This window comes from Rosa chinensis, chromosome 2, assembly GCF_002994745.2.
Source record: "Rosa chinensis cultivar Old Blush chromosome 2, RchiOBHm-V2, whole genome shotgun sequence".
NCBI lineage: Eukaryota > Viridiplantae > Streptophyta > Magnoliopsida > Rosales > Rosaceae > Rosa > Rosa chinensis.
In genome coordinates this window covers 317,850-330,175 of record NC_037089.1, presented here as the reverse complement: position 1 = coordinate 330,175, position 12,326 = coordinate 317,850, and positions in this window count along the sequence as shown.

The following is a 12,326-nucleotide window of genomic DNA, read 5'->3' as shown; positions in this document are numbered from 1 at the left end:
TCAACCCAGATTCGGCTATCTATTCCTTAACCACCAACGCTTAGCCAACCATAATCCAACCCCCCAAAGAAATCCCATTCACACCTCAAAACACACCCAGCAAAACCAGCAGTCATCTCAGAAAGGCAAAAACAGCAAAACCCAGAAATAAACAGACCCACTAAAACAAAAACAAAAGGGGAAATCCAGGTACCAACCTCAATGGCGCAATCTTCTGCACGGTCGTGCACGGTGACGGTCGACGTCTCTCTGGAAACGGTATACCCACGCTCCGGCAAGCTCTCTCTTCGGTCTCGGACAAACAGAACTCGAAGACGTCGACTAGGTTTTCAAATTTTCGTAAAGTGGCAAATCTCCCAAGGTTCCCCCCCCCCCCCACCCTTTTTATCTCGGCATCAACGCATCCTAAGCCGTCCGCTCCATAACGGCATCACGTACCAGCCGTACACGTGTCATCAGTCTCCACTCACTCTCCGGAGTACCCGAGGCGTTACCTCGGTTATGAAACCCACAATTAATATCATTAAAAGCTAGAAGATGGACAGGCTTAGGAGACAAGCCTACGCACGCTAACCCGCTATAGGTTCGACACGTGTTAAACAGTTGGGATGACTTCGTAAGGAACCTCCTGAAGTCTCCGCTGAGCGAAACCCCGCCAGCGGAACTTCTCCCTCGTCATTTCTCGAGACCAAGTCTCCGCTGAGCGAAACCCCGCCAGCGGATCTTCACTTGTCATCCAAGTGACGGAGTCTCCGCTGAGCGAAACCCCGCCAGCGGATCTTCACTTGTCATCCAAGTGACGGAGTCTCAGCTGAGCGAAACCCCGCCAGCGGATCTTCACTTGTCATCCGCCAAGTGACGGAGTCTCCGCTGAGCGAAACCCCGCCAGCGGATCTTCACTCGTCATCCTCCAAGTGACGGAGTCTCCGCTGAGCGAAACCGATCCGCTGAGCGAAACCCCGCCAGCGGATCTTCACTTGTCATCCGCCAAGTGACGGAGTCTCCGCTGAGCGAAACCCCGCCAGCGGATCTTCACTTGTCATCCGCCAAGTGACGGAGTCTCCGCTGAGCGAAACCCCGCCAGCGGATCTTCACTTGTCATCCTCCAAGTGACGGAGTCTCCGCTGAGCGAAACCCCGCCAGCGGATCTTCACTTGTCATCCTCCAAGTGACGAAGTCTCCGCTGAGCGAAACCCCGCCAGCGGATCTTCACTTGTCATCCAAGTGACGGAGTCTCCACAGAGCGAAACCCCGCCAGCGGAACTTCTTTTGTCACCATCCAAGTCTCCAACGGAACTTCTCTCGTCATTCCGTAAACGGGGCGTCCTCCGCTACACAGCACACCGCTAGCGAACCCCCTTTCTCATCTGACAAACTGCGTACTTTATTCAGCGCAATACCGCTCAATAAAATACCACCAAGCACGTCTACTTGACGCTGCTTCCTGCTACATCTAGCGGGGGGACTTCCGCCAGCGGTGGATCCCGAGGCCACGCCTCTCTGACAACGCCGCCACGCGGAGTTACGGTCAGAATGTCCCTACGGGACACGGGGACTAGTCAACAGTCTACGACAGCCCTGATCAGGTACGTTGACCCCCGTCACTTGGGTGCTAAGATTGGGCTCGCAACCCAACACCCTCTGCTCCGTGCAGCTCCCCCTCAACAAACAATAATAGCGACCATCCGGAGGTCCATCTTAGCCGGGGAGTGGGGGACTCCCTGGGGGGCCTAGCAGGGGCCCACCCGAAAGGGCACAAAGCATTTGCTCAGTAAATCCATGGTTGACGACGCACTGACGCTAATTATGCTTCTGCAAAGTCTAGCTGGAGAAACGCTTCAAACCGCCGATCAACTCCCCAACCAAGATTGCCCTCCTTGACTGGGGATTTGGGGGACTTGTACATACATGTGCATTTGCAAGCATAATTAGCTATAATGAGCCACGCTCATTGTACCGCCAGGGGAACCAACGCCCACCATATTAGTGACTGGCGTAAAGACAGCTAGCCGGGTTACCGCCTGAGCCCCGGATCAACCCCAAAGCACCGCCGACGCGCCGCCACGCGCCGTGTCAAGTTAGCATCAGAAGCTACTGAAACTGGGAACTGAAGCACATCAGTCCCACATCGAAAACAAGGAGAAGATCATCCTCTCCCTCACCTATAAAAGGTCCTCTCCTCTCTCCTCATTTATTACGCATTCAACACTTACCTACTGTTACTTTGTCAACATAAATACATTGACTAACTTAGGCATCGGAGAGTTGAAGACCGCCCAGCGCGGTCTCCCTCTGACGCCTATTGTATTTTACTTGACAGGTAACGGGAACCACTAACAACAGAAGTATCGATCCGCCCGCCGGATCAGCGTTAACTAAAGTCCAGCTACCGCTAGACTTTTAGACATTAACAGAGTTGAAGTGAGAGAGAGTCCAGGTCGGGTTCGAAGGCTTAAGAGATGGATTCGGGTTGGGACTTGAGAGAGGAAGGGGACGGAGGTGGGGAAGAGGCGGAGGGTTGGGACTTGAGAGAGGAAGGGGGCGGAGATGGGGAAGAGGAGGAGAGTGAAGGTGAGGGAAAAGGAGGTCGCTTTCTTTCTTGTTCTCCATTTTTTGGTAGAGTGAAGAGAGAGACAGAGAGTTCGGGAAAGAAGAAGCAGGGGGAGAGAGAGAGAGAGAGAGAGAGAGTGAGCAGTTTTTTTTCACTTTTTGTTGTCTGACATGATAAGGTTTGAATTGAGATAAGGTCATAAAGGCACGTGAACGTGGTTGTAGTGTTTGAGTATAATTACTCAATCAATTTTAGTATTTGAATATAATTATTCAATTAATTATCAAGAGTTATGTGAAAATTTTAATTCATTTGTATTTATTATTAAAATAAAATAAAATAAAATAAAAACCGCCTAGTCCCCGCCTAGGCCCCTGAGCGCTAAGCCTCGGGTTACCGCCCGACTAGCGCCTAGCATTTTTTAGAACCTTGATCCTTGGTAGCCAAAATATGTTTTGTTTAAAGTTTTTTTTTATTTGGCATGTTTGATTTCGTTAAATTTTTGTAACGTTATGTATGGTTGATGATATGTGTGATTGCTTACCACCAAAGTGGAACCCTAGGGTTAGAACCTCCATTTGAGTTTAGGTCCTAGTGGGCTAGACTTAGAGGACTGACATAAATTACCATTCAATGAACTTAATGTAAACTTGGGCTAAGAACTAAAGAAATGACGTAGGTTCTAAAACTCAACACAACACCACCTTCCTTTCCCCTTCCTCGCCTAGTTCGTAATCTTGCGGTTACGAGCCAAGCCCACTATACAAGCCCAAGAATTTTAGGCTTATAGATTTCTTGTTCTCCAACCTAAAGGCCTTGTCTCTTTGAGGAATTCTAGGCCCAAAACAATTACTCCCTAAGTGTCGCGGGTGTAGGGTTCCTTAAGGAGGAGGCGCTGTGGTAATCCGGTCTCCGGGTCACCACACAAATGAACTTCAAATCTTCACACATATTTAGAGAAGGGAATAAGGTAGCAGATGCTCTAGCTAATCATGGAACATCTTTGTTAGAGCAAGTATGGTGGGATATGCCTTCTCCATTTCTCTTGTCGTTCTATGAGAGTGATGTTTTGGGTCTTCCAAAGTTTATATTTCGTTGACTAGTTTGTTTCACCTGTTTATTCTGGAGGTTTTGGTTAGGTTCCCCTCCATTGTCATTCGCATTTTTTTGACTTAATAAATTGGAGAGTTAGAGAGGTTGCTCCTCTGCTATCACTCATTGCATCAAAAAAAAAATGATATCTATCTCTAAATGCAATAAACTGTAAGTCAACAAGCTAGGTAAGCAATTTAACAGAAAGAGAGAGAGAGAACCTGTTTTACAGCTCTAAATTTGATCAGATTATGATGAGCTTGTTTTCTCTTGTTTCTGTTCTCTAGTAGAGAGAATTCTATCCACTTGATCTGCATCTTAATTTCTACCCAAGGCACGCAACATGAAATAAACACGGCTATGAATGAAAGCGCATAACCAATTCTGAAGGGAACTTTGAAGGAATGAACATATGATTTCCTTTTGTTGTTATCACAACTTTCCAAAGGAAAAGCAGAGTCATTTGTTATTTGTAAAACTCTCCCTTGTAAAAGAAATATAATGATTATAGAAAAATGGAGGAACTGGCCCCGACAAGAGATTTTTATAGACCCTAAAAGTCTTGAGAAGCATGGCTAGTTGAGTTGGTAGTGAACCAGTAAGTCGGTTGTGGTGAAGACCAACTACATTAAGATAGCTGCAGTTGGCTAGGCTCTCTAGGACTTGACCAGAAAAGTTATTGTTGGAGAGATCAAGGCTGGTCACAAAGTAAAGAAAATCAGATATGTCTCATAAGATTGGCCCAGAGAGGTGATTGTGGGAAAGGTTTAACTGCACTAAGCTTGTACAGTTTGTGATTCCCCGAGGGAAGTTGCCCTTAAGCCTTATGCTGGAGAGGTTGAGGTTGTGGACTTTGTTCTCATGAAAGTGCCCGCACTCAACCCCGCTAAACTCACAGATAAAACCTTGTGTGCTGTTGTTAAAGTTCCAATTGCCAAGGGAATTTAAAGGGTCCTCCAACGACTCTTTAATAGATTTCAAGCAACAGATGTCACTAGGATGATCTTCTTCAGCATAACAAAAGGTAAATGTACCCAGTGCTAGTGACCAAACAAATAGCAGGAGCATGAGCGTAAGCAAGGCTTCTTCTGCTGATTTCATGACCGGCATCCTTGTCGTGTGAGATTTTATCAACATCATTGAACTCCTTAAGCACATATAAGCAAAAGGTAAAGGGTTGTGGAAAACAAGGTCACTAAAGTGCAAGACGGGAGCAACGACTAAATAACAAAGTCAATATAGCTAAAGTTCGTTTACCATAACCAAGTCAAGCTCATCATAAGTAACAGAAATGCATGAAAGAAACTCTTCTAGAAGTGAAGACCAATCTATGAGATGCAAACGAATAGTCATGTAGCAAATTGGCAGAGAGTAAAATACACGATGAAGTAGAATAAGAGAATTCAATATTCGGGAAGCATTATTCTCCAATTGGAGGTGTACGCATCGATACAAGTCATATTCTAATTAGAAACAATTTTCCTATAATTATAAGGTATAAATGACCATAATTATACAATAGGTCAACTACGTATATAAGGAAATGATATCTATATAAATGACTATAACTATACAATAGGTCAACTACGTAAATAATGAAAGAATCTCTAGAGCGATTCACACTCCCTCTCAAGTTGGAGCGTAGATATCGATCATGCCCAACTTGTTGATTGAGCTGTCAAACACTCCCCTAGATACTCCTTTAGTAAGGACATCTGCTAATTGTTCTTCTGATGGTACAAACGGGAAATGAATAATCCTCGTATCTAGATTCTCTTTAATGAAGTGGCGATCAACTTCTACATGCTTAGTCCTGTCATACTGAACTGGATTATAAGAATCTCAATAGCATCCGTATTATCATAATGCAAGTCTATAGGCTTTTGGAGTTTAAAACCTAGTTCCTTTAGAACATTCTGGATCCACAACATTTCACATCCTCCATGCGCCAAAACTCGAAATTCTACCTCTGCACTTGACCTAGCAAAAATCTTTTGCTTCTTACTCCTCCAAGTAACAAGGTTCCCTCCAACAAAGGTGAAATATCCAGATGTAGACCTCTGGCCAGTCTTATCAACCACCCAATGTGCATCCGTGTATCCTGTAACATCTAGCTCATCCTTTTTCACAAAAAACAAGCTTTTACCATGTGCCATCTTCAAATACCTCAGAGTACGATATACTGCATCCATATGCTCTTTGCTAGGATAATGCATGAACTGACTGACCACACTAATAGCATAAGCAATGTCGGGTCTAGTATGAGAGAGATAAATTAGTCTTCCTACTAAACGCTGGTATCTCCCTTTATCAGTCAAGACTTGATGGGTAAATCGCAAGCTTGTGGTTCATCTCAATTGATTTGTAGTTAAGCATCCCAGTCTCTGCTAACAAATCCATAACATACTTTTTTTTGTGACAACGAGATTCCCCTATTTGATCTTGCAATTTCAATACCTAAAAAATACTTCAACTGTCCTAGATCTTTCATCTCAAACTCCTTTAAAAGATACCTCTATAAATCTTCCATCTCCCTCAGATCATCTCCTATGACAATCATATCATCAACATATACTATCAGAGTTGTAAGCTTACCATCGTTGCGCTTGATAAACAAGGTATGATCAGAGTTGCTTTGTCTGTATCCAAAAACTTTCATTGCTTTGGAGAATCTTCCAAACCAAGCTCTTGAAGACTGTTTCAGTCCATATAAAGACTTCTTCAGTTTACATACTTTTCCAACATCGCATGGTTTACACTTAATTCCTGGTGGCACATCCATATACACTTCTTCCTTCAAATTTTCATTCAGGAAAGTGTTCTTCACATCAAACTGGTGTAAGACCAATCTTTAACCGCAGCAAGTGAAATAAGAATTCGGACAGTATTGATCTTTGCTACTGCAAAGGTTTCTTCATAATCAATCCCATAGCACTGTATATAACCCTTAGCAACCAATCTGGCTTTGTATCTATCAATGCTCCTATCAGCCGTGAGTTTCACTATGAACACCCATTGATATCCTACAGTCTTTTTTTTAGCTGGCATGGACACAGTATCCTAAGCTTGGGATCGGTTTTAGTTTTGACATTTTTTCCCTAACCGGAATCGATGTCTTTTTTCAAGTTCGGTGTGCCTGTTTTTTTGTCAGAACCGTTACGAAACCGAAACAGTTATTTTTGTTTCGGTTACAGGTTGTAACCGGTTCCTAGCCGCAAAGAAAACAAACAATTTTTTCCAGTTTCCCAGCCACATTTTATTGCAGTTCATAACTTCATAAATCATTAAACTTTAATGCAAAACATAACTACACAATCAAATGAAGCAATCAGTAGTGAGGATTCCCTTCACACCCTCTCTCCCCCTAAAGGAAGATTTAGAAACTCCCCCTGAATAATAAGCCTCAGATTCACAGAATGAAACATAAAAAGACACATAAACTGTATCTGTGAGCAAATCATAATAACAATAACCCTTTTGGAACTCTGCGTAACAAAAATACACTTCTTGGCACTTGGATCAAGCTTGCTGAGTTGATGTTGGGGAATATGTATATAAACTGTGCATCCAAACACTCGGGCCTCCAAATTGGGCAGAGAAGGAACATAAAGAAGCTTCTGGAGTTTTTGTTGAGGATTTTGAAACTCAATTACACGAGAAGGAGTACGATTGATGAGATATGCTGCTGATTTCACTGCTTCTCCCCAATAAGAACGAGGCACATTCATGCCAAACAAAGAGGCATGAACAAATTCCAACAACTGTCTATTTTCCCATTCTGCCAATCCGTTTTATTGAGGGGTATATGGGGTATATGGGCAAGAGGTCTGATGACGAATTCCAGGAGAAAGTAGACACTCTGTCATGGGACCATTAACAAATTCTCCACCATTATCAGACTGAAATGCCCTGATGGGTTATAGATACTGAGTAGAAACCATTTTGTGGAACTCCTTAAACATAGCAAACACATCACTCTTGTTCTTTAACAATGAAACTCAAGTCATATGAGTACAGCCATCAATAAAAGTCACATAATAACGAGCTCCAGAAAGAGAAGGAACCTTGGCGGGCCCCCAAACATCAGAATGAATTTTCATAAATGGAATGAGACTTTTATTAATACTTGAAGAATATGAAATACGATGGCTCTTAGCCAGTTCACAAACATCACAATGAAAATCAGACTCGCTGACAACCGAAAACAGATGAGTTTGCGGCTTCTTAAGATAACTGAAAGATAGATGACTTAAACGACAATGCCATAACCACACAACTGCCTTTGCACTCTCTACTCCACTGGTTTGATTGGCTTGACCCAAGCGATACAATTGTTGCTCTCCACTATCTGTTAGATCCAGGTAGTAGAGTTTCCCCTTCTAACACCATAACCAAGAATCTGCCAAGTCAGAATGTCCTGAAACACACAGAAATAGGGATAGAAGGTCATAATACATGCAAGAGCTAAAATAATTTGACTCACTGATTAAATATTATACACCAAAGAGGGAACAACTAACACAAAACCAAGAGTCAATGTATCAAATAAAACTATAGAACCTTCTCTAGTAACTGAAGTTGGAGTACCATAAGTTGTTGACACAACACTTTGAGAGGAAGGGCTAAGTGTCAAAAGGCTAGGGTCATTAGTCATGTGATCTGATGCACTTGTAACAATTATATATCCACGCACTATTCCTAGAGGCCTTACCTTTCATACCTGACTATGCTACATTAGCGGAGGCATTTGGTGGACTCTCTTCCTCTGTAGTAGCAACTACAGCTTTGCCCAAGTTTTTCCGAGGCTTCTTGGTGAAATCCCACCAATTTGGGTAGCGAATGATTTCATAGCACCATTTATTGGAGTGGCCAGTGTCTCCACAATGAGTACATTTGCGAACTGTCAAGCTACTCGGTTTGCTTGTGGGGCGGCAAGGAGGAAGACCAGAAAAACCTGGAGGACTCTACCTCCATTGAGTAGCCAGAGAAGAGGACTATATGAAGTGACCTATAGCTTGCCTGTCATATTGCACCTTGACTTGATACACATTTACGCAAGCGTACGTATCATTGTCAAGATAGGGAAGTATAATGCCCAAAGTTATCGTACCACGGGGATTAGTGGTTAACCCACAATCCTTGGGTAGTCGGAACTAAAGTCGCAAGCAAATAAAGGAAAATAAAACAAATAAAAAGGCTAATCTAAGTCACCAAAGCCGAGGCACCAAACCTTAGCAATGCTCGGCTTTGGTTTGCACCAAAAGCCTAATCAAAACTAACAGCCTAGTGATGACTATTTACAATGAGGTAGAAATTGTCATTCAAAATTGTGATTTTAATTTATCTAAAAGACTACGTCAAACACTAAATTAACAACAACAATTAAAAATGAAGAAAAATAAAAGAGAGATAGATTTTGGGTGCTAGGAATCACTCTCTAGCAATTTCAATGCAACGAACACATTTCAAGCAAACAAACATATTTTCATGAGAACCAAATCCCGTACTTAATGCCGGTCAAGGCCACTAAGCCGAATTTCCTTAAGTATATTCACATTTTCAGTTAGGACAAATATGAACTCTCTAACTCATGAATTAGTACCTTACCAGGGCTACCAAAACATGAGCTAAAGGCGTAGAGCTCTAGAAATTAAGGATTTAAGCATGTAATAGTTACAACCTAAAATGTAATGATTACGTAGTTCTCTACCTAATGCCGGTTAAGGCCACTAAGTCAATTTCTCTTATTTGGTATCCATTCTTCCGGTTAAGGCAAGAATGAACTCTCTAACCCTAATCATTATGCCTTGTTAGGGCCACAACGTCTAGGATTAAAGGTGAAGGGCACAAGAAAATAGAAACTTAGGCAATCATTCATTCTCAATTAAGCAACTACTTGACACACCACACTAATTACATAAAGCTAGTGAACAAAAGAACCACCAATTGTATCACACATCACAAATCTCAACACATAACAAAGAGTGGTTAATTCCCTAAATTCATGCATCAAGAACCAATTAGCATAATAATTAGAGTGCACCCATATGAAAATACATTATTTATCACTTGAAAATATGTCAATTACATCAAAATTGAGCTAGAGTTAGAAACCCTAGCTCCCAAAAATAACTACACACAACCCATATTCATAAACATCAAAATTACAAAATTCAAATAGCAAGGAGTAGAGAAGTGTAGGAGAAAACAAGGATAGTCACAAATAGCTATAAAGCAAGCATGACTAGCCTTGAATTACAACCCCACAAAATACCCAAATCTTGAATCTTGTAGAAATAGAGTCCTAGCTTGATGGATCCTTAAAGTTTTGGGTAAGTAGCTCTCTAAATATCCAAAAAAAAAAAAAAACTAAATAAAATAAGAAAAATGGAAGGGAAGGAGGGAGAGGGCAGCAGCCCTCCCCAAAGTTGATGTGCGGCGCTGCTCTAAGGTGTGAGTGTTCTCTCTATAGGGTTAATTGGCTGGTGTATATATATGGGTCGTGGTAGCTTGTGTTGAAGAGGCAAGGAATTATGATTAATTAAAACATGGGCTGAAGTGATGGGCTGCGAGGAAGTGAGATGGGCTCGATGCGTGGCTGGGAGAGAAAGTAAAAGAAGGGAAAATGGAAGACTAGCTGCACGTGGACTGATGGATGATCAATTGCATACCCATGACTTAATTATGCCAAAGATGCACCAGCTCCGTTTACTTTAATTAAACCAAGTTTGGTTTAATTAACTAATTAAGTGTTAAGGGGCCATCAATATCCAATTAAACTAATGAGCATTAGTTTAATTAAATCTGCTTCCATTTCTTTCTTTGTCTCATTTGTTCGACGACGGTGACTTATGGTTGACCAATTTACCGCTTCGTCAATTTGTCGAGAGCTCCAAGTTGCTCCATTTTTACAACAATTTTTTTCGATTTCCGCAATTCCGCTTATTTCCTACACAATAAATAAAAGTAGATTAATTACATAATAATTGACTTGAGGATTAACTTAATTATAGTATTTTAGATATAATTATATGCATAAAAATGCGTGTAATCACACCTTTCGAACATAGGCATAGCTCCGCTCTAAACTAAATTTTGGGTCCTTGCGTAGAATCTCACCACGCACTTGATCATATTCTGAGTCGAGCCCACTCAGAAACATGTGGACTCTCATCTGGGCCATTGTCATTGCCTCTTGAATCACAGCAGCAATGATGTTGGTCTGAGAAGCCATGCGTTGATCAATCTCCTGAAACATACCCACTAGTTCATTATAGTAGGCAGGAAGAGACCGACCATTCTGATTTGCTCTAAAACACTTCTTATTCAATTCAAAAATCCCGGTCACATCTAAATCATCATTGAAGGTATTCTCAACCGTATCCCAAACATTCTTTGCAGTGGGAAGACGTATGTACCAGTTCATAAGGGATGGCTCCATGGATCAATGAGCCAGCTCTTCACTTTTTCATTGTCAGTTGCCTAAGCTTCATATTCAGCAGAATTAATGTTAGGTTAGACCTTGGCTCCAATTAGATAGCCAACTTTTTCTCGTGCTCTAATTTGCATCCGCATGAGAGGAGCCCATATGGTGTAGTTCGACTCATTCAAGGTAACGCTGGTGGAAAAGGCCGAGTTGTCCTGAGTAGTGGTATGGTAATGGTTGATGATTTGTGGTTGAGGAACCTGATTTACATCAGATCCCTGACGATCGGAGCCTTCATTAATTTCTTGGATTGCCATTCGAGCAGAAAAGAAAGGCAAATCTGAGACTTTCAAGTTTCAAGGTATATTCTTGGTGTAGCGGTTTGTGGTGGTTACTGTCCAATTGGAGGTATATATACTGATGCAAGTCGTATTCTAATAGGAAACAATCTTCCTATAATTACAGTGTATATAGAGATTATTTTCTTATATACGTAGTTGACCTGTTATATAGTTACGGTCATTTATATAAATGACCATAACTATATAACAGGTCAACTACGTATATAAGAAAATAATCTCTATATAAATGACTATAACTATACAATAGGTCAACTACGTAAATAAGGAAAAAATCTCTACAGAGATTCAACTGATGGTCCGTCATTACTGTTTCAAAAGGATCAAAGGTCAAATTTACTATTTTACTTATTTTGATTAATTTCAGTTTACCCCCCTGAGGTTTGGGGGTGTCATCATTTCACCCCATTTACTTTCAATTTTGAATTTTTACCCCCTAAACTTTTCAATTTCAATAAGCCGTGTCCAATTTCTACTATTCCGTCCAAATTGGAAGTTAAGTTTGACCCTTGAGGGCTAAAATGGTCATTTCAACATAAAATAAATATTTTTTTCCTTTCTGTTTTTTAGTTTTTTTTCATTCTGTTTCTTCGGTTTTTTTTTCTTTTTTTTTTATATATTTTTTATTTTGTCTTCAACCGATAAACCACAAATTATAATAGGTTTATAAAAACAAAAAAAATACTCTAGGTGGTTGAAAGCTGCTCATTGGTCTACAATATTTGTGACATATCTCCGATAAAGTGAAGAATTTAGGATATATCCCCAATAAAGTGAAGAAATATCTGTAAAAAATAATTTTACACTTTATCTGTAAATAAATATCTGTAAAAAATGATTTTACACAGATATTTTTTCACTTTATTGGGGATATACAGATATTTACAGATAAAGTATA